This window comes from Mastigoproctus giganteus, chromosome 1 (genome assembly GCF_048544385.1).
Source record: "Mastigoproctus giganteus isolate SK-2022 chromosome 1, ASM4854438v1, whole genome shotgun sequence".
Lineage (NCBI taxonomy): Eukaryota > Metazoa > Arthropoda > Arachnida > Uropygi > Thelyphonidae > Mastigoproctus > Mastigoproctus giganteus.
In genome coordinates this window covers 185,206,060-185,226,622 of record NC_143575.1, presented here as the reverse complement: position 1 = coordinate 185,226,622, position 20,563 = coordinate 185,206,060, and the positions used below count along the sequence as shown (strand labels likewise).

Sequence of the window (20,563 nt, the reverse complement as noted above, 5' to 3'; positions counted from 1 at the left end):
TGGCGACCTTTTGGTCGAAGCTACAACTATTAAACAGGCGGAAAAAATCCTGAAAGTCACATCAATAGAGGGAATACCTATCATCGTAACCCCCCATAAAACTTTGAACTCTTCACGAGGTATCATTTCAGAGTGGGACCTTCTTCATGTTTCTGAAGAAGAGATCTGCTCTGGATTGAAAGAACAAGGAGTGACAGCTGTCAAAAGAATATCAGTGAGAGAGGATGGGAATCTCGTCCCTACCTGAGTTCTCATCCTAACGTTTACCACCCCACGGCCTCCAAGTTCCATCAAGGCAGGCTATTTAAACTGCCCAGTGAGGATTTATATCTCAAACCCACTGCGGTGTTTTAGATGCCAAAAATACGGCCACTCACAAACATCTTGTCGTGGTAACCCTGTCTGTGCTCGATGTGGTGTTTTTTGTTTGTTTGTTTGTTTGTTTGTTTGGTTTTTAGGAGCATTAGCAATTAAGGTCATATTGCTCCGGGAATATGCGGTGGTCATTCCCTGACCTTTCCGCATCCTCCGTATTTGGTGGCGACGGGCTCGAATCCCGGTCTAATCAAGAAGCGTGTGCTACGCACTGCTGCTCCTTCCCACCTGGCTACGGAGGCGCCTGATGTGGTGTTAAAGACCACGAGAGCAAGGAATGTTCAGCTCCAAAACCGATCTGTGTCAATTGCCAAGGAGAGCACCCCGCCTACTCTAGAGCATGCCAGCGGTGGAAGGATGAAAAAAAGTCCAAAAACTGAAAACAGAGCTGAATATCTCCTACCCAGAAGGTTTCTGCTAAGTGCACTATCGGTACACAAACTGAGATGACTATACCACCAAGAGAGTCATTCATCCTGATTGCACGCTATTTATTGAGTTCACAAAAGCCCACCAAAAAAACAGTCAGCTGCCACTCCTATATCCGTACCTCCTAGTGCTCCACCACTACCAAAATTAAGCGGTAAAGAGCCTCCAGTAATAAAAGAAACAATGAATGGTACAGAACAAGGAGGTACCGGATGAATCAGTCTTGGAACTCTTTGCGGAGGAAGAAATGGACACAGGACAGCATCCTTTCTTCCCCAAAAAAGATAAATCCAAGACTGACAAAAGTAAGCCCTCAGCACCTCGGAAGCCGCCTGATGGACCCACCAAGCCAAAATAATGGCTAAATTCCTACAATGGAATTGTCGTGGATTCCAGCGAAATACAGATGACATCAAGGCCCTCCTGCAAAAGCACGAGCCAGTTTTCTTTTGCTTGCAGGAGACTTATCTAAAGGCAAATGATAACCCCACCATGCGTAACATAACATTTTTTTCGTAAGGACAGAATTGTGGATGATCCTGCTCGTGGAGGAGTGGCTATCCTTGTGGGTAACCAGACCCCAGTGCAGCCCTTGCTAATTACAACCAGCATAGAGGCTGTTGCAATTCGCCTTTCAGTGGGATTTTTATTAACTGTGTGCTCCATTTATTTGCCACCTGGGACTGACATCACCCAGGCAGACCTTGATGATCTTCTAATGCAGCTGCCTCCCCCTTTCCTACTTCTCGGGGATTTTAACGGACATAACACCCTGTGGGGTAGTGCTAACATCAACGGAAGGGGAAGAGTCATAGAGCGTATGCTAAATGACAATGACCTTCCCTTCTAAATACTGGAACAAATACCTTCTTCCGCATGCCTACCCGTACGTTTTCTGCCATTGATCTCTCTATCTGCTCCCCTTCTCTACTCCCTTCACTCACTTGGGAAGTGGAGGTGATTACTTCCCTGTGATAACCTCGTTACACAGTGGGAGACCATGTCTTCCTTTCAGGTTACCACGGTGGAAGATTAATCAGGCTGACTGAACTGCCTTCCAACATCAGGAAATTTTGACCTCAGTACAGACAGTCAGGAGCCTATCAATGATGCAGTAACGTACATCACAGAAATTATCGTCCAAGTAGCTGTGAATGCTGTTCCAAAAACATCTGCCCGGTTTCCACCATTTCCCAAACCTTGGTGGAATTCACATGCACAGCAGCAAAAAAGGCTCAAAACAAAGTGTGGTGGATATTCCGGCGATATCCTACCACGACCAACCTTATAGCCTTTAAACGTGCACAAGCCAAAGCAAGCTACATCCGTCGTCAGAGTCAAAAGGAATCGTGGATCCGTTTTACTTCATCAATTACTTGGTTCACTAGTACTAAGTTCGTCTGGGATAAAATCTGGAAAATGAAGGGAAAATATACATCCCACCCTTCTTCAATCCTAGATTATAACGGATGCACTATTGCAGATCCAACTGCAATAGCCAATTCTCTTGGGGAAACATTCTCTAACATCTCTGCAACATCTTTGTATTCCCCAGAGTTGCTGGTCTTGAAACATAAAATTGAAAAACAGGCTCTTAATTTTAAGTCTAAGAGCCTTTATCCTTACAACGGGGCATTCATTATACAGGAACTGAAAAGAGCCCTCACTCTTTCCAAAGCAATGGCATCCATTATGAAATGATTAAAATCTTTCACCAAAATCTATGGATTATCTGCTCCTTCTATATAACAAAATCTTTATTGAAGGGCAGTTTCCAGATTCCTGGCGCAAGGCAATCGTTCTTGCCTTTGCTAAGCTAGGAAAGGATCCAAAAGTCACTACTAATTATCGTCCTATTGCTCTGACTAGCTATCTGTGCAAAATCCTGGAGAGAATGATTAATTTTCGTTTAATCTGGTATTTAGAATCAAATGACCTTCTCACCAACATCCAGTGCGTCTTCCGAAGGAACCAGTCCACTTTGGACCATCTTATTAGACTGGAAACATCCATCTGGGATGCTTTCCTAAAATGTGAACATTTAGTGTCTGTATTCTTTGACATTGGGAAAGCGTATGACACAACTTGGAGATTTGCCATCTTAAAAGATTTGCATAGCCTTGGTCTTAGAGGGCATCTCCCCATTTTTATTAAAAACTTTTTAACCAATCGATCTTTCCAAGTTCGTCTGGGATCCTCACTCTCTCGTTCCTTTCGCCAAGAGGAGGGAGTACCACAAGGATCAGTAATAAGTGTCATGCTTTTCGCCATCAAAGTAAATTCCATCATAGAACAACTTCCTTCAACTGTAAACAGTGCCCTCTATGTTGATGACTTTAGCATATTTTGTCAGTCGTGCAACATGAGGGTTATTGAAAGACAACTGCAAAAAGCCATCGATCGCCTTAATTCCTGGGCACTTGCTAATGGCTTCGGGTTCTTGCCGGAGAAGACCGTTTGCATACACTTTTCTCGTAAGCGTAATCTTCATCCTGAACCTGAAGTAAGGCTCGGACAAAATGCTATTCCAATAGCAGCGGACACGAAATTCTTGGGACTCGTATTTGATAAAAAGCTGACCTTTCTGGATCACATCCGTCAACTCTGCACAAAGTGCACAAGAGGTCTGAATATTCTGCGCTCTCTCTCCTCTACGTTTTGGTGTGCGGATCGATGCACCCTACTACGCATTTACCGTGCGCTTGTACGATCCAGACTAGATTGCGGGTCCCTGATTTACAATTCGGCCAGAGACAGTGTACTTCGTTGGCTGGATCCTATCCATCATCAGGCTCTCCGTATCGCTATTGGAGCATATCGAACATCTCCTGTCCAGAGCTTATACGTCGAAGCAAATGAACCACTGTTATCGCTTTGACGTAAGCAGTTGTCTCTAAAGTACGCTTTAAAACTGAAATACCTTCCAGACCATCCTACGTGGCCATCCGTTTTTGAGCCACGATGGGAAAATTTGTACAACACCCGTAAGACTGCCAATCGTCCTTTTGGTATTCATCTCCAAGAGCTACTCAAAGAACTTAATATCAAGGTAGACAAGGTTGCCCAAACACCAAAGCAACCCCTTCCATCCTGGCATGCTCATGTTCCAGCATGTGACTTGTCCCTTAGAAATTGGGGAAAGTCGGACACTTCATCATCTGTCTACCTGCAGCTTTATTCAGCACACCGAGCTGAACATTCTGACTTCGCGCCAGTTTACACAGACAGTTAGAAGTCGGAATTATGTGTGGGATCTGCTGCTGTCTTTACAGACACCACTACATCGGAGCAGATTCCTTCTGAATGCAGCATATTTACTGCAGAGCTGCACGCGATAGAGTTAGCCTTGGATCACATTAGTAAATGCCAATACCAACGGTTTATTTTATATTCCGATTCTCTCAGCGTGTTACAGGCTTTAATAACTGTGAGATATAATTCTCATCCAGTTCTGTCTTGCATTCAGCAGAAGATTAAGAAGTAGGGGAAATGATTTGGCTAACATCACAGCCAAATCAGCAATTCCCAATAATAATCGCCGCCTATCAGTCCCCTATACAGACTACAGGCAAATAATACACCAGAACATACACTCCCAATGGCAGGATTCGTGGAATAGACAGACTACGAATAAATTATATCATATAAAGCCTGTAATTGAACCGTGGCAGTCTAGTCTGCGCTGGAATCATAAGGAGGAAGTTGTTCTTGACCGGACCCGCATAGGACATAGCAAAAAACGAATGAGTCAAATGACTGAGGGCTGATAATCCACCTATGTGTGAGTCCTGTGGCACAATTTTAACATAACAATCAGACACATTTTAATTGACTGTCCAGATTTTAGCAATATCCGTTTTACCGCTTTTAACCATCTGACTGAGCCTTATACACTCAGTCAGATTTTATCCGACAATGACAATGTGTCTGCTGTTTTTAGCTATTTTAAATCAATAAAGGTTTTTACTTGTATTTAAAATTTACATGTTATTGTTATTTCTTTATTGATTTATCTTTTTTACATTTTATATTTTGACATGGTGATCTAAGTAATTAGGTCAGTGAAATTAAAATTTTTATATATCACCTGGTTTTGGTGCATTATAGCCTTAGTTGCTAATGCGCCAATAAAACCCAACAACCAACCAACCAACCAACCAGCACAACACTACACAGACCACACAAAATAACACACACTATCTGTCCTTGACAGAGTTTGTTCTGCAACACAAAGTACACAATGCAGAGTTGGTGGAACCTCCACATTCTGCTTGATCTTTAATATGAAACACTAAAACTGAGCTCTGAAGCCCACATTCAAAGTGTTGGTATCTTTAGCAGATCTTATTAGGCAGGTTGAGGTCTGCAAAAATCTCGTGGACCCTCCGTGCTATCTGATAAAGATTAGGAGTCTCGCCCTTATTCATGTAAAGTCCTTCCTTAATAGTAGGAATCCATTACAGTTTCCATATATTTCTGGAGGAAATTTCCATATGTTATTTTTGTAAATGATATTAGCAAAATCCCTAATTCTGTGAAGTCTGTTTTATTGCTGTTTTATGAAAACCAGATTGATCTGTAAAGAAAATTATACCAAATGAAGAGAAAATATTTAGAAAAATGAAGGTTAAATTGCACTAACCTGCATATAAAATTGATTTAGATATACAGTTTGTTAAAGTTGTTGCATACCATATTAAGAGAGGTGAGAGGGTATGCAGTTTCCTGCCTTCACTTGCAAGGATCATCACAGAATTGATCATTGGGCATATGAAGGTGGACTTGATGAAGGATTAACATTTGAATAAATCTGAAAAGGATTGAGAATTTCCAAGTGTTTTCTAGTGAAAGGAAGTCATTACAGCGTCCAGAGTATTGGAATAGATTTTTTCAGGAATGATTTTAGTTGGATACATTTAAATTAGTAAAGCTGTACTCCTGCTGTTTCCCGGAAAAAAAACATTTTCCACAGAATATTCAAAAGGTCGAGTTAGAAATAAAAAATTATGGGGGGGGGGGGTCAAATTTTTTAAAATGCACCCAGAAATGCATGATAGGCAAAAAGTAGGGAGACCTCATTATATAATATTTACTAACAATTTGGCATGGTGGCAAGATGGAAATGTATATGGAAGTTTGGTTGCCTTTGTTCAAATATGTTGCCTCTGGCCTTAGATGGGCATGAATATTAATGCTCATTGCCTCAAAAAAACAAACCAAAGATCATTTTGCTATGTCTTGTGGTCATGAGCATTTGTTGGTGGAAGTGCAAAATTTCTGTGGAGTTTCTCATTAGTTTTATCTGTTTATAGGATATTTAGCCAGTTTGGTTTTGACATGACCTGGGCTTCTTGGTGGATAACAACATTGATCCAATGCAACATTGCAATGGAATTCATTATTTGTTCATCAGATTGTGTTGGGTTTTCATTGGGACTTGTCGCAGATTGTTTTTTTTTTTTTTTTTTTTTTTTTTGTGGCATTTGTCATAGTATACAGATAAGACCAGAGTTGGTGGACTCTTGTCCTCGTGGCTGTAATGCTGTAGTGCTCTGTTGCTGAAGGCTTACTTGTTTTATGAACTCGGTTGAATTCTTCAGTTATCAGAGAATAGCCTCAGTCTATCTGAACTGCATGCTGTATGTTAATGTATGCAATCTGTGTTTTGTTTCCTCTTTTTGGTGGTGCCTCCATAGCCAGGTGGGAAGGAGCAGCAGTGCGTAGCACACGCTTCTTGACTAGACTGGGGTTCGAGCCCATCACCACCAAATACGGATGATGCGGAAAGGTCAGGGAATGACAACCGCATATTTCCAGAGCAATATGGCCTTAGTTGCTAATGCTCCTAAAAACCAAATAAACGACAACAAACATCCTCTTTTTGAGAAGGGTGTTTGACAGTACTTACTTCCTGTCTTTACTATGTGAAAACAATAACAAATCATTCTGAAACAGGTAGGGTAAAACTGGAGATATTTATTGAAATAAAGTAGTCTGAAACTCTAAACAAATGTAGTGTCAGTGCTTGTCCAATACCATGCTATGCTTTAGGCAAAAAGCCAAATAGTTGCAAAGATAGTGCCAGGTCACATGACTGGTTCTTGCTTGCAGTTTCTGTATGAAAACCATAAAAAAACCACCAAAAAATATTGCAGTAAAAGTTTGACTATATTTAGGAAGGTAGAAAAAAATTTGTTATTGTCTAGATATTTGATTAATGGTTAATGCAAGAACCTTATTTTTGGTTACCCATCATTGCTCAGTGGTCAAGCGCGAGGGTGCATAAGTACACACTTTGAGTTACCTTTATTCAAGCCTGTGACTGCTAAATACAGTGCTGTTTTTCATATTCTCTGTATAGTCAGTCCTCATATAACACATGTTTACACTACAAGAATTCGATCATGCACGATTTATAAATTGGGGAACAATATTGTATATAACACGAACCGAATTCGCTTATGCACAGTTCGCCTTTGTGTTTACAAGAAATGGCAGTCGAACACGGAATAACCCCAACTGAACACAACATAGGAATGAAGAGAAGATTCTGAAAATGTATTTATGTTTTTTATATCAGTGAAGGGGAAACACATTTCACCATAATAACATAAAAACCCACACAATTCCAGCTATCAGTATTATCGCAAATGCAATTAGATCGAGTTTACTACCAGTTTATAACAGATTCCACTAGCAGAAATGCAACTGGAAATTGTTTTTATTATTTTATGGTAGTAGCCTCCAGAAATGTGCTTTAGTAAAATGTGAGCTAGTGAGGTGTTAATAGTGTGACACTGCCTTTACGGCGTTGTTTATTCAGTTGCTACACGTGCGCAGCTTTGTTTGTGTATCAAGCGTGCCTCCTCATTTTGTGATTGTGCTTTATTCCCTAAAAATGAGTAAAATACTTAAAAGGTATGAAAAGGAAGGAAAAGCATCCTGGTGAAGACACTACAGATTCAGAGAGAAAAATAAAAGCAATATCGATAAACAGAGGTGGACTGGGTCGAAAATTCTTACCCGGGAAAATTTGTGGTGGCCTCATACTAGCATTTATGGCCAAAATCACACTGGCCTCCGGCCCACCGGGGTTTCCCTGGTAAGGCTTATGTCCACCTCTGTCGATAGAGAAAAAATATGAAATTGCAAAACGTCTTGAGCGAAATGAAAGACCATGTGATATTGCACATGCTACAGGCCTAAATGAGGCAACGCCAAGAATTAGAAAGAATGCAGAGAAAATATAAACAACTTTCATAGCAGGAACAACTCAAAGTGTAATTAAAATCTATTAGATCAAGACAAAGAATTGGAAGAGATGGAACGGCTGCCATCTGTTTGGATAGAAAATCAAACAAAGAACAAGTTTGCTTACAATAGAAGCAAAAGCATTAACAATATTTTATTTTGTAATAGTCGTAACAAAATACTTACGTATTTTATTACGATTATTTATTGTGTTTGGTAATGTTTTGGTTACAAATGTGTGTTCAATTTTGGGTGGTTGCCACCTAACCGTATTTTTCCCATTGGGCCTGTTGTTTATATTGCATAGGAGTTTCTAGGAACACAACTATCATGCTATACTAGGGCTGACTATATCTTATGAACTCCTGACTGTGTGGTCATCCTGGAGTATAAACAGACAATTTATTATTATTATTATCATATGATCCGCCAGGATAATTATATATATTTCTTATAGATAACATACATAGTTTATCTTATTTTGGGATTGCTATACATGCAGGCAACTTCTGCTAATCCAACACACTCAGGTCCGAGGTCCGTGGTGTTAGATTAGCTGAAAAGTTGAACTGTTAGATTTTTTTTTCATTTCCACTCAAGTTTTTACACTTTTGAGCCTAAGAAGCTGCCTAATTAATAAAAATATGTTTTTTTAATGCACTGTATAAGATAAATAAGCTCTATTTATTAAGACATGAGGTACTAAAAGAAAAAAATTCTCCAAAAAATTTTAACGAAATCATAGTCCATAAATTACATATATTGCTAGCTGGTACCCTTCTCTTTCTATACACTAACAGAAGATATATTGTGAATGATGTTACTGTCCCGAACAAGCTAAATGTTGGAAGTGATCACAGAATGGTAAGATGCACACTTGATGTAGATGTAAGAAAAAAAAAAGGAAAAACTGACTTTGAGTAAATAATACAAAGTTCTATGAGATAACAGAAGAGGAGAAAAAGCAGTAGTATATACTGGAACTTAAGAACAAGTTTGAGCTTCTGCAGACTGCTCAGGACCAAGAAAGTGATAAAGATCAAGAAACTTATAGGTAAAAAGAAATCCAAAGAAGAAAAAATTAGTCAAGAAACACTTGTCGTGATGAATCGAAGATTACAAATGAAAAGCAAGATAAACACTGACAAAGACAGAATTCAGTATACAGAGTTATGCAAATCCATTAGAAAGAGACTGAGAGAGGACATAAGATTTAACACAAGAAAAATAGAACAAGCATTAAGGGAAAACAAAGGACTTAAATCAGCAGCCATGAGCAGTAAAACAGAAAGACAAATGATACTGAAAATGAAGAATAGGGATGACGTACTTATAAATAGCAAAATACTACTATAAAGAATTATATAGGGAGCGAGGGAATAATTTTTTTTTTTTTTTTCCTTTTTTATGTGAACCCCAAACACGAGAGGTATTAGAACCTATAGTACTTAGTACTGTGCTTGGGTTGGAGGTTGAGAAGACAAAAGAAGATATTTGTTGACATTGCACTTGAACTTCAGTAGATTGTAATTTTCAGGAAATACATATGAAGGAAGGTTGTTCCAGAAAACGGCAGTTGAATGAATAAATGAGGAAGATGAAAAGTTGGTTCTGTGGGTTTGAAGTTGGACAGTAAATGGATGTTGACTGGTGGCGGCACGTGGTCGGACTGTTTTGAAAGAGTGAGCGGGAATTATAGAATCCAATTCAGAAGAACAGTGCCCATGGAAGTATCTGTAGAAGAGGCATGCAGCAGAAACAGTACGTCTATGAGAAAGCGAGTGGAGAGACTCTGTTAGAGTTGAATCATTAATTAACCTAACTGCCCTCTTCTGAATGGAATCAAGAAGCCTGAGAGAGGTTTTCCGGGCACCACCCCAGATGTGGGAACAATATTCCATGGCAGGGTGGATTTGCGATTTATACAGAGTGAGCAGCTGTTTGGAAGAAAAGTAACGCCGAGAGCGAAAGAGAAAACCAAGTTTTTTAGATGCAGCGGAAGCAATATTTGTAATGTGCTTGTGCCAAGAGAGATTAGAAGTCAGGGTAATCCCCAAAAGTGATATATCATTTTGCCTAGAAATTGGAGTGTCACTAAAGATAAGCATAGGAGCAGAAGAATCCTTTTTGCGAGATATAAGACAAGACTGAGTTTTAGAAGGATTGAAATCAACTAAGTTGTCTTTGCCCCACTGGAGAATAACCTGAAGATCGGCATTTAAGGAATTGGTAGCAGATTTTCGAGAAGTTGAAGCTGATTGAGCGGACAAGATTTCTCAAAATTGAAAGTTGAATGCAATGTGCTATAATCGCAAAACTATGGATAGGATTTCCAGTCAATGGAAGAAGGAAATTAATATACAAGAGGAAAAGAGTGGGGGAAAGAACTGAACCTTGGTGGACACTGGCATTAGTGGAGAAGTTAGAAGACAGAGAGCCATCTACCATCACCCTCAGTGAGCGATCAGAGAGAAAACTGAATAACCAATTACTAAAAACGGTTGGCAAACCATAAGATGGAAGCTTGTTTAGAAGACCTTTATGCCAAACACGATCGAAAGCCTTTGAGATGTGAAGAGCAACTACTTGTGTTTCACCGAACCTTTCCATTGAATTAGTCCATAAATGGGTAACATAAGCCAAAATATCACCAGTGGATCGACACTGACAGAATTCATACTGGCGATCGTAGATCAGACGGAAGGTTTCTAGGTAGTTTAAGAGTTGGCAGTTAATTGATTTCTCCATTACTTTAGAAAGAGTAGAAGTAATTGGAATAGGACAATAATTCGATGGGAAGAATTTGTCACCCTTTTTAGGAACTGGCTGGATATGAGCAAATTTCCAAGCAGAAGGAAAAACACCTTTGGAATAAGAAAGTGAAAAAAGGTGGCAAAGAATAGGAGTGAGTTCAGGAGCACAGGTTTTGAGAACAAGTGGAGAAATATCATCAGGACCTGGAGCTTTTTTAGCATCAAGATTCATCAAAATCCTTCTGATATCATTTTGACGGAAGACCACAGGACGAATTGAATGGAGCGTGTTGGGAATGGTGGGAGGTGTTTTACCAAGATCATTACATGAGCTGGAAGAAAAATGGGATGCTAGCAGGTCAGCTTTATCCTTGGCTGAAGTGACAACAGAACCATCTGGTTTGGACAGCGGTGGGAGCAGAGATGGGCGAAAGTTGTGGCCAATAGCTTTGGCAAGAGACCAGAATGTTCGGCTACCATTAGGGCAAGAAGCAAGTTTTCTACTCTTAGCCTGTTCAAACTCGAGTTTGGACTGATTAATAACTGCTTTACAATTGTTGCGAGCTTTGGTGTAGGCAGAAAATGAAACTGAAGAATTATAAACAGTCCAATTACAATATGCAACATTCTTCTCTTGAACAGCCTTAGCACATTTATTGGAAAACCAAGGTTTAGATAAAGGACGAGATTTTAAAGTGGAGTGTGGGAGAAAGGATTCCGTTCCTGCAAGAATAATTTCACTGACACGATCTGAGCAAACGTTGACATCAGAAGTTTTGAAACAGTAATTCGACGAAGGAAAAGAAGAAAAGAAGTCTCTCAGGTCATCCCATTTTGCATTCTTGTAATGCCAAACAACACGAGGTTGGGAATAGCCATGAGATAAAGGTTCCATTGGAGAAGAGACAATCACCAAGTTGTGATCTGAAGTGCCTGAAGGACCTCTCACTTTGACCGTGTACTTAGAAGGGTTGTTTGTGTGAAAAAGATCAAGCTAGGTCATTAGTAATTGCAAAAGCCTCAGCATCTCGACTTGCTGGGTCGGTGTGACTAGAAAACGGAAGCCAGCTGGAGTTGTGAACATTAAAATCACCAAGGAAAATTACCTCACTGTTAGGAAAGTTGGACTGGAGAAAGTCAAGTTGCGAAGAGAGGAAGTCAAAGAGCTCCAGGTGATTAGTGGAGTTGGGAGAACGGTAGAGGCAACAGATGAATTTGACACAATGAGGTAGAGAGATTTTAAGCCAGAGAAGATCAAAGAGAGGAGATTCCAAATTGCCAAGTCTCTGACAGGGAATATCAGAACGGACATATGCACAAGTCCCGCCTTTGAGGCGAAAGCAATCATACAGCGAATAATTTGCGTATCTGAGATGAGCAGTAGTTGAATCAACCGATAACTGAGATTCTGTCAGAAAAAGTACATGGGGTTTGGCAGACTGCAAGTGGAAATGGACATCGTTGAGATTAGAATTGAGGCCATGTATATTTGTGAAATGAATTAGGAAGTCCTTGGGAGGTTTATATCTTTTCGCAGATAAGCTTGCTCTATTAATTTGACAATTCATGGTGTATTCAATAGTAAGAAAAAGTGGGTGGGACATGCTGTATGAAGTAATGAAATTTTTGGATATGGCATACACGTGGTAAGAATATACCCAGATCCTTGACATAACGTGGCCTCGACAATGTTCCCCGCACACACACACACACTATTCAGACTCCCTCCAGTCACTATCTGGCAGAGTAGAGGTAGCAAGATTATACACTAGCTGATCCGGAAGCCTCCTAGAGAGTTACCAATAGGTTCGGTCCGGTGTACTAACTAGCAGCCGGCCTGCGAACACCATTTTAGAGCTGTACCCTCGAAATGTAAGGAATATTGGATCTCGCCACGACGTTCATCATAACCTCAAAAGTCATGAATCATACTGCATGATGGAAGAGATAGGGAAGGGTTGACCGGAACTTAGCACTAGAGACTAAACATGGGTTCCACCACTTGAAGCCTCCAATAAGCAAAGTGGTGGTATTTCACCGGTTGATGAGAGTCATCTACCACCTAGTACTGCCTGGTAACATAGAGGGGCGGCGTTCCTCCATGTGGTGTGGGCGCCACATCTCGACCCCTGCTCACTTTGGTTCACACCTGGGTTGTCACCCACCATGTACTTGTGCATGGAAGTTATACCCAGGATTACTAACAGTCCCACCATCGTGAAGGTGCAAGCAGAGGATTTGGCTGTCACAGACCGTCCGGACAATGCCAGCAGTGGGGAAGGTGGATCACAAAACAGCAATATCCTTCCTGATGAGGTAGAACATGCATTGAAGAAAATGCAGTATCAGAAAGCCCCAGGTGAAGATGAAGTTACTGTAGAGTTAAAATTGGAAGGAAGAGACATGACACAGAAATTGCCAAGACTCTTCACAAAATACATTAGAAAGGGGTGACACCTAAGGAGTGGAATAATGTAATCATAATTTTGCTGTGCAAGAAAGGAGATAAATCAGAAATTGGAAATTATAGACCAGTTAGCTTGTTGTCCCACATCTACAAGTTATTCACAGGGGTCATTACTAACAGATTAGAAAAAATACTTGATGAGAATCAACTGAAAGAGCAAGCTGGCTTTAGGACATGAGTCTCAACTATGGATCACCTTCACGTAATGTCACAGCTAATGGAGAACGCAAATGAATATAAAACACCATTATGCCTGGCATTTGACTCCATACATTATGATATTGAAGAAAATTTATGAGAATGCTACCTCCTTTATTGGACTAGACAAAGATAGTAGCAAATTTAAAATTGAGAAAGGAGTTCAACAAGGAGAACACAATATCTCCGAAGTTGTTTACTGCTGACCTTGAGGAAGCTTTCAGAAGATTAGACTGGTCGCAGAAAGGAATCAATGTGAATGGAGAATATCTAAACCATTTACGATTTGCAGATGACATTGTGATCATAAGCCACAATCCCAAAGAATTAGAGGAAAATCTTAATCAGTTATGAATAGTTAGTAAGGATTTCAGACTAAAGATGAATATGGCTAATACAAAAGTAATGATGAATAAGTATGCCACAGAAAGGGACATAATGATTGAAGGAGCAGTAATTGAAAAGGTGGAGTCATATACTTATCTGGGACAAGTTATTAGCTGTAATAATGATAAATGGCTGAAGTCAAGAGAAGAATGAATTTCGGGTGGGTAGCATTCAGGAAATATAGTCACATACTGAGGTGGAGTAATATCCCAATTTGTCTGAAACGTAAAATAATGAACTTATGTATACTCCCCACCATGACTTATGGAAGTGAAACTTGAGCACTCACCGAAAGAATGGAAGAGAAGTGGAAAACTACACAGCGAAGAAAGGAATGAATTATATTAAGAATCAGACTGTTAGATAAGAAGAGAAATACATAGTTAGGCAGCAAACACAAATAAAGGACATTCTTATCAAAACTAAAGAACTAAAATGGATGGCAGATGGACTAAGTGATAATAGAATGGTACCCTAGAGGAGCTAGAAGAAAACCTGGAGGACAACAACGGAGATGGACAGATGAAATTCATGAGTTTGTGGTTAGTAAATGGATGGCCATTGCGCAAAATAGGAAGACCTGGAAAGTTGCTGGAGAGGCCTTTATTCTGGACTGGGTTGAAAATATCTGATGATGAAGACCCTTCTTTTGTTGGATGAAGGCTTTAATTTCAGACTGTACCAAAGCTTTCAATCTTTGTTCTTCAAACTTATACTTCTCCAGTATCAGATCCATCAAATCAGCCTGATTGTACATTAAAGAGTTCCTCACAAACTCAGTGTAGGTATCCAAAGCATGAGCAGCTTCAGCCCATGTAATATGTATTTGTCTTGGCCACTGTTTTCTATGACTGGTTCTTCATCATCACTAGCCTCTGCTTTTTGGCCTTTTACATCTCTGCTATAACGTCTTCAGTTAATTAAGGTTCAATAGGTTGGTCATCATCATCTACTGAAAGATACTCTTCTAATTCTTTCTCTTCCAGACCTTTATTGCACTGTCCTGAGGGGCTCTTCTCTTTGTCCGAAATCCTTCAAAGTTATTTTCATCACAACTATCATAAAAAAAAAAAAACATAGAATCCAGCCAGAGTTTATGCCAGCACCTCACCAATGTCTCTTTCTTGACCTCCCAAACATAAAATAGAATTTGAAGATTGCATGTTTAATATTAAAAATTTCCTGAAATGCAACTACATCCAAGTTGATTGCATAAATAACTTCCTATACAGGTGACCCCCGCTTAACGCTGATAATTCGTTCTGGAAAAACAGAGTGCTAAGTGAATCTGCGCTAAGCGAGCACCGCATTCCCATAAGGTAACATATGTATTTGTGAGTTGCGGTCGGCGCCATAGGATATTTCCTAATCAATAATAAACGGTAGTGAAAAGATGCACAAATGTCGGTCAAAATATTTAATATCCAAATATTTGTACATATAAAATATTCTTTATTACATACGTATATAATAATGTGGTAACTATTTACTTATCAAAATTAAACTTAAAATTCCAATTAAAATCATGAATTTAATAGATCTAAAATGATTTTAAATGATGAATTTAATCATGAAAAATGTGTCGATTTTCTATTGAACTTTGGCCCTCTTCCAAATAAACTAAAAGGGTTATTAATTTTAAATCCCCCGCAGCGTTACCACCCAACAATAAAGTCAACCGATCCTTCGCCGCTTTGTAACCTGGCATGTTTTTTTTTTCTTCTTTCAATATGAAACTTATTTTAGGCATTCGTTTCCACAAAAGTCCTGCTTCATCTATGTTAAAAACTTTTTGAGAAGTATAACACATAATACCCCTCTTCAATAATTTTAACAAGTTCTTTTTTGAAAGTTTCGGCTCCTTGATCTGCACTTGCGGCTTCTCCCTGGATTTTAAATCTATTCAACCAGCCCTTACCAGTTTTAAATGGTTCCACATTTTTTTTTTTAAGTGAGTTTTCTTCAGATAATCATATTGGCTGATCTCTCTCTTTTTTAATAATATTTAACATAACTGAATTCTGCATTGGATATTATCTTCAATAAAATAAGTCTTTCCATTTCAATCCTAATAGCCGGCCTAGCCCTAGTTGCTTGCAGTGGAACAGCTATCTTTCCCGCTGTTAAATTAATTCTTTATTTTTTTATAATTGTTCTTACAGTTAAACTTACAAGTCCTAAATTATGGCATACATCAGCTTGTCGTTGACCGGAATCGATTCGGCGCCTCCGTAGCCAGGTGGGAAGGAGCAGCAGTGCGTAGCACACGCTTCTTGATTAGACCGGGGTTCAAGCCCGTCACCACCAAATACGGAGCATGCGGAAAGGTCAGGGAATGACCACCGCATATGGCCTTAGTTGCTAATGCTCCTAAAAACGAAAAAACGGAATCGATTCGCTTCAAAACGTCTAATTTAATTTTCCAATTCAGTCTTTTTCTTACATTTATAGTCTTCGTACTGCGCTCAGACGTTGCTTTTTCATTCTTATCGGCCATTATTAACTCTTCTAAAATGTAACTGCGTTGGTTGCATTAATTATGATACAATGTTCGAGTAAACTGTCCGTTACGCACGCTGTGTAATACTGTACTGAGTGATGATTAGTCTTTGGATAAATGCATATAACGCAAATATTACAAGCAATATACTTGATCATTTTTTAAAATGTTGATCTCAGAACTACGTAACAAGTCACTGTACTGAAATTAAATTAGCGTGCGAGAAAATTTCACTGAGCGTGGGAAAATTTCACTGAGCGTGGGAAAATTTTTCAAGTCGGCGTGGGAAACGTTTTAATGCTGTTTTGATATTCATTTTCAAGCTATCGACTCCATCAGATGAAACGATTTCGTTAAATATGCCAGAAATGCAATCTGTAAAAGAGCATTATAGTGATCTGTGACAGCGTTATAGTCAGATACGGGTTATAATATAAGAACAGCGTTATAGTGAATCAGCGTAAAGTGAACCATGTTATAATGGGGGCCTGCTGTAATACATTTTTTTAAGATTTAGAATGATCCCCTGGTCCATTGGCTGAATCAAAGATATTACATTAGCTGGAAGAAAAGCTGTAGTACATTCACCTCAAGAGAATCATCTGCCAAATTAGCCCTGCAGTTATCCAAGATGAGAACTGTCTTTGAGATGACAGTTCAGATGCTGATCTCTCATGCTGGGAACAAAAGAATTCTTAAACTGGTCCTCAGATATTTCTACATTCATCCTGGCAGATTTCTGGCTCTTGTAGACCACAGGTAGGCTGGCTACATTTTTTAAGGGAATGAGGCTTGCTGTACTTTCCAATAACGAGCAGCTTCTATTTATGAGCACCTGCCACATTTCCATGACTAAAACCGTCACACTATATTTATGTTCCTTGAATTCACAATGTCTCATGAGTTCAAGGAAAATAAAACCTCATCAGGAAAGTAAAGCTTCATCAGAACCAGCTAGTGTAGTCCTGGGCAAACACCTCCATTGCAGTCCAGTTTTGTTTGCATTATAGACTTCTGCATGTTTATAATGCACAAGTTGCACCTGACACAACCAACTTATGGATACAATACCGCCTCTTAAATCTACTGAGCCATCCATCACTATAAGCACGCTACTCCTGCCTGGCCAAGTCATTATAGAATTGTCAAGTCCTCACATAATTCTCACCACTGAGAGGGGGGAACCCTTAGCATGCTTAGCTTTGAACCACATATACACTGCTGAATCACCAGCAACAGATGATTTTACTGTCTTTCTTTGTTGCAAGGACTTCTGTACATTATTCTCTAGCTTGGTAGCATATTCTCGAAGCTTCTGCCTGCTTCACAATATCTTAGACTGTCATCAATCCTGTGCCATATTCTTTAGCAACATTGCTTCGGCATGCCCCTCACTTTATTTGTTCAGTGACTTCCAGCTTTTGAGCAATGCACAAAGTATTATGCTTCCTCTTATTGGTCTTTGGTGATTCAGGAGTAGGACTCCTGAATCATTAAAGGGGTAGGTCATCTTGGACTGCTCATTGTCAGCCGTGGTTAATAAATAAAAAAATATTACCTTGAGAAAGTAAAATGGAGCTCTATTACTAGACACTGCACAAGACAATACCCAATGCTCATACTGGCAAAATGACAATTTGAAATCCAAGATGCACAGGCCTGGGTACAATGTAGTCTGCCTTGTTATTAAATAACCTAAACAAAATTCAGTTTGTTTATTTGTTTTATTTTATATTATCCATACAACTATAAAAAATATTTAGTTGAATAGTATATGCTACAAAATAATAATCAAGCATTTCTCAATAAAAATACATTTTCTGGGCACTGTACAGAATAAATGACATTGTAGTACGTGTTTATTCCAACATTGTAATATATGTACTCTGTATATTAATCTTCTTTTGATGCTCTCTCCTATTCGAGGTTGGTGATCACCACAGCGTACTTTTATATTAATCTTAAACATTTTAAAAATAACAATAAAATGTCGACCCCCCCCCTTTCTTCAGGGTACACCTGTGATGTCTATTCTGCTCCAACTGTTCAATCACTTAGGACAAAAACCTGTGCTCTCGGCAACCAAGGGGTTTTCATGACCCCCCCCCCTGATCGTTGCAGCAACAGATCGCATTGTGTTTTGTAATGGAAAGATCACTTAGTATCTTTCCATCCTGCAAAAATCCATTTTCATTATTTATTTACCCTGGCGTGTTTCAAGATACTGACAGAGAGAATGCGACAAACAAATAACACTTAACATTTATTACAAACAAAAAGGGTCATGCATAAAATATATTTTCACACAATAATAATACAATGAGTAAAGTATGCATCGCTTCCAAGTACAATCATATACTAACAACAGGACATAGAGTTATAAAATCCAATGGTATAGTGATTTTATGCAATTCTACATTCTATCTTTTCGAAATAAATCCGGTCTTTGACTTTTGACATCCTCTATATAATATTAGAACATAAACTCTGATATACCTTATTGAATTAATACTAATATCCAGGTATAAAAGAGAATGAGAAAGGAAGCATTGAGTTTAAAGTAAATTTGGCTGTTTCACACATATTCATCCATACGTAAGAATGGTTTGCTTACCAGATTAAATTGGTTTGTCCTGGAGCTCTTTACAAGGCTTCCTTCTATAGTGGAGTGGATTGTGGTCTTCTCTGGTCATCACAATTCCATCTCTTCAGCCAGATCGGATTGTGCGGACAGCTACTGTGAAGAGGCTTGGGCGAGATGCCAATGGTGACTTAGGCAGAGCGGCAACCAGCATTGATGACCACATGATCCACTATATAATGGCAAACCTACAGCAACTAAGGCGACAATCTTTCAGCATCCACAGGAACGATGGCGACCAAAACTAGCAGAGCCTCCAGCGGTGACGACAGTGACAACCCTCTGGTCTCATTTTGGGCCCCTTTTATATTCTATACTCTCCTTTGTCTTCTAGAGCAAAACTCTCTCATTGGCCACTGGAAGTCACGAGTTTCCTGTCCAAGACGGTCCAGGGATGACTCGTGCCCCCCCCCCCACACACACATGGGTACCCTTGTCTCTGGATGTTTTTACTTAACGTCCTGGTGTCGGAGACATTAATAAAAATGCCCACCTACTCTTTTCTCACACTGGCTTCCCTTCTTGCCAACCTCCCACGACTTCCGTTCTGTTATCCCGGCCATAAAATCCCTTATGTATTGTGAGAAGCCAGGCTCCTGCATTCCTTTCCCTTTGCTCATTAATTAATTCATTTCTATTAATCTGGTAGGGACTAGGGAGACTTTGCCTTACTTTTTTATTAGATAAGGAGAGAAATTCATATAACTCAGAGCGAGAGGTTTCTCACATTCCCTGAGCTCCAAACTTTGCCTAGCTACAATGGGTTGTTGTTGTTTGGTTTTTTAGGAGCATTAGCAACTAAGGCCATATTGCTCTGAGCTACAATGGGAATGTTCTCTCTATTCTTTCAACTGGCAATAGATACTCAACAGTTACACAACTCAGACTTGATGTTGTACTATTACAATAACGATAACTGAGTATTAGTATGGATTGGTTATAATTCCAGGGAAAGTAAAAACTCTCAGGCTAACAAAAAAATAAAACAAACTAATGACATGCACTTTAAATTTGGCTTTTTTAAATTGATGCCTTTTTCAATTTTTTGGAGTGGGGGTTCAAACCCATAAACTGTCGGATTAACTGAAAGTCAGATTAAGAGGAGTCAGATTAGCAGACGTTTCCTGTATACGGTTTACGTTATTATTGGATTTCCCCCAGTATAAGACCTTGCATTTGCTGCATTAAAATGTAGCTGCCATTTTTGTGATCATTCTTGAAGCCTGTCTTAATTACCTGAAGGAGCACTGCTTGTTATCATTAACCACTCTTCCAATGTTGACATGACTTCCTTCCCCACCCCACCATCATCATTGTCATTTAAGAAATATGAAAATGAAAAACAATAGTGATCTCAGCACTGGTCCTACTATCTCAGTCTGAAGAGTAAACCATTTGTTAAAGGGAAAGGGTACGTTAAGAAATAATAGAAAAAGAAAGAAAGGTTCTTTATATATGCACATATCATAATGTCAGTCAATCATTTAAAGCTATGATGTTATTGTCTGTTGTGTTTACGGACCAATCAGTACATTATCTGTCTGTCATGCCTCTGTGTCAAT

General features: G+C 39.3%; 1 protein-coding gene across 4 annotated transcripts in view; it reads left to right on the top strand.

Moving 5' to 3' along the window:
* Positions 1–20,563, top strand: part of LOC150091364 (ralBP1-associated Eps domain-containing protein 2-like) — a 303,767-nt gene that overhangs the window by 266,510 nt on the left and 16,694 nt on the right. The gene's annotated exons all lie outside the window — the stretch shown is intronic.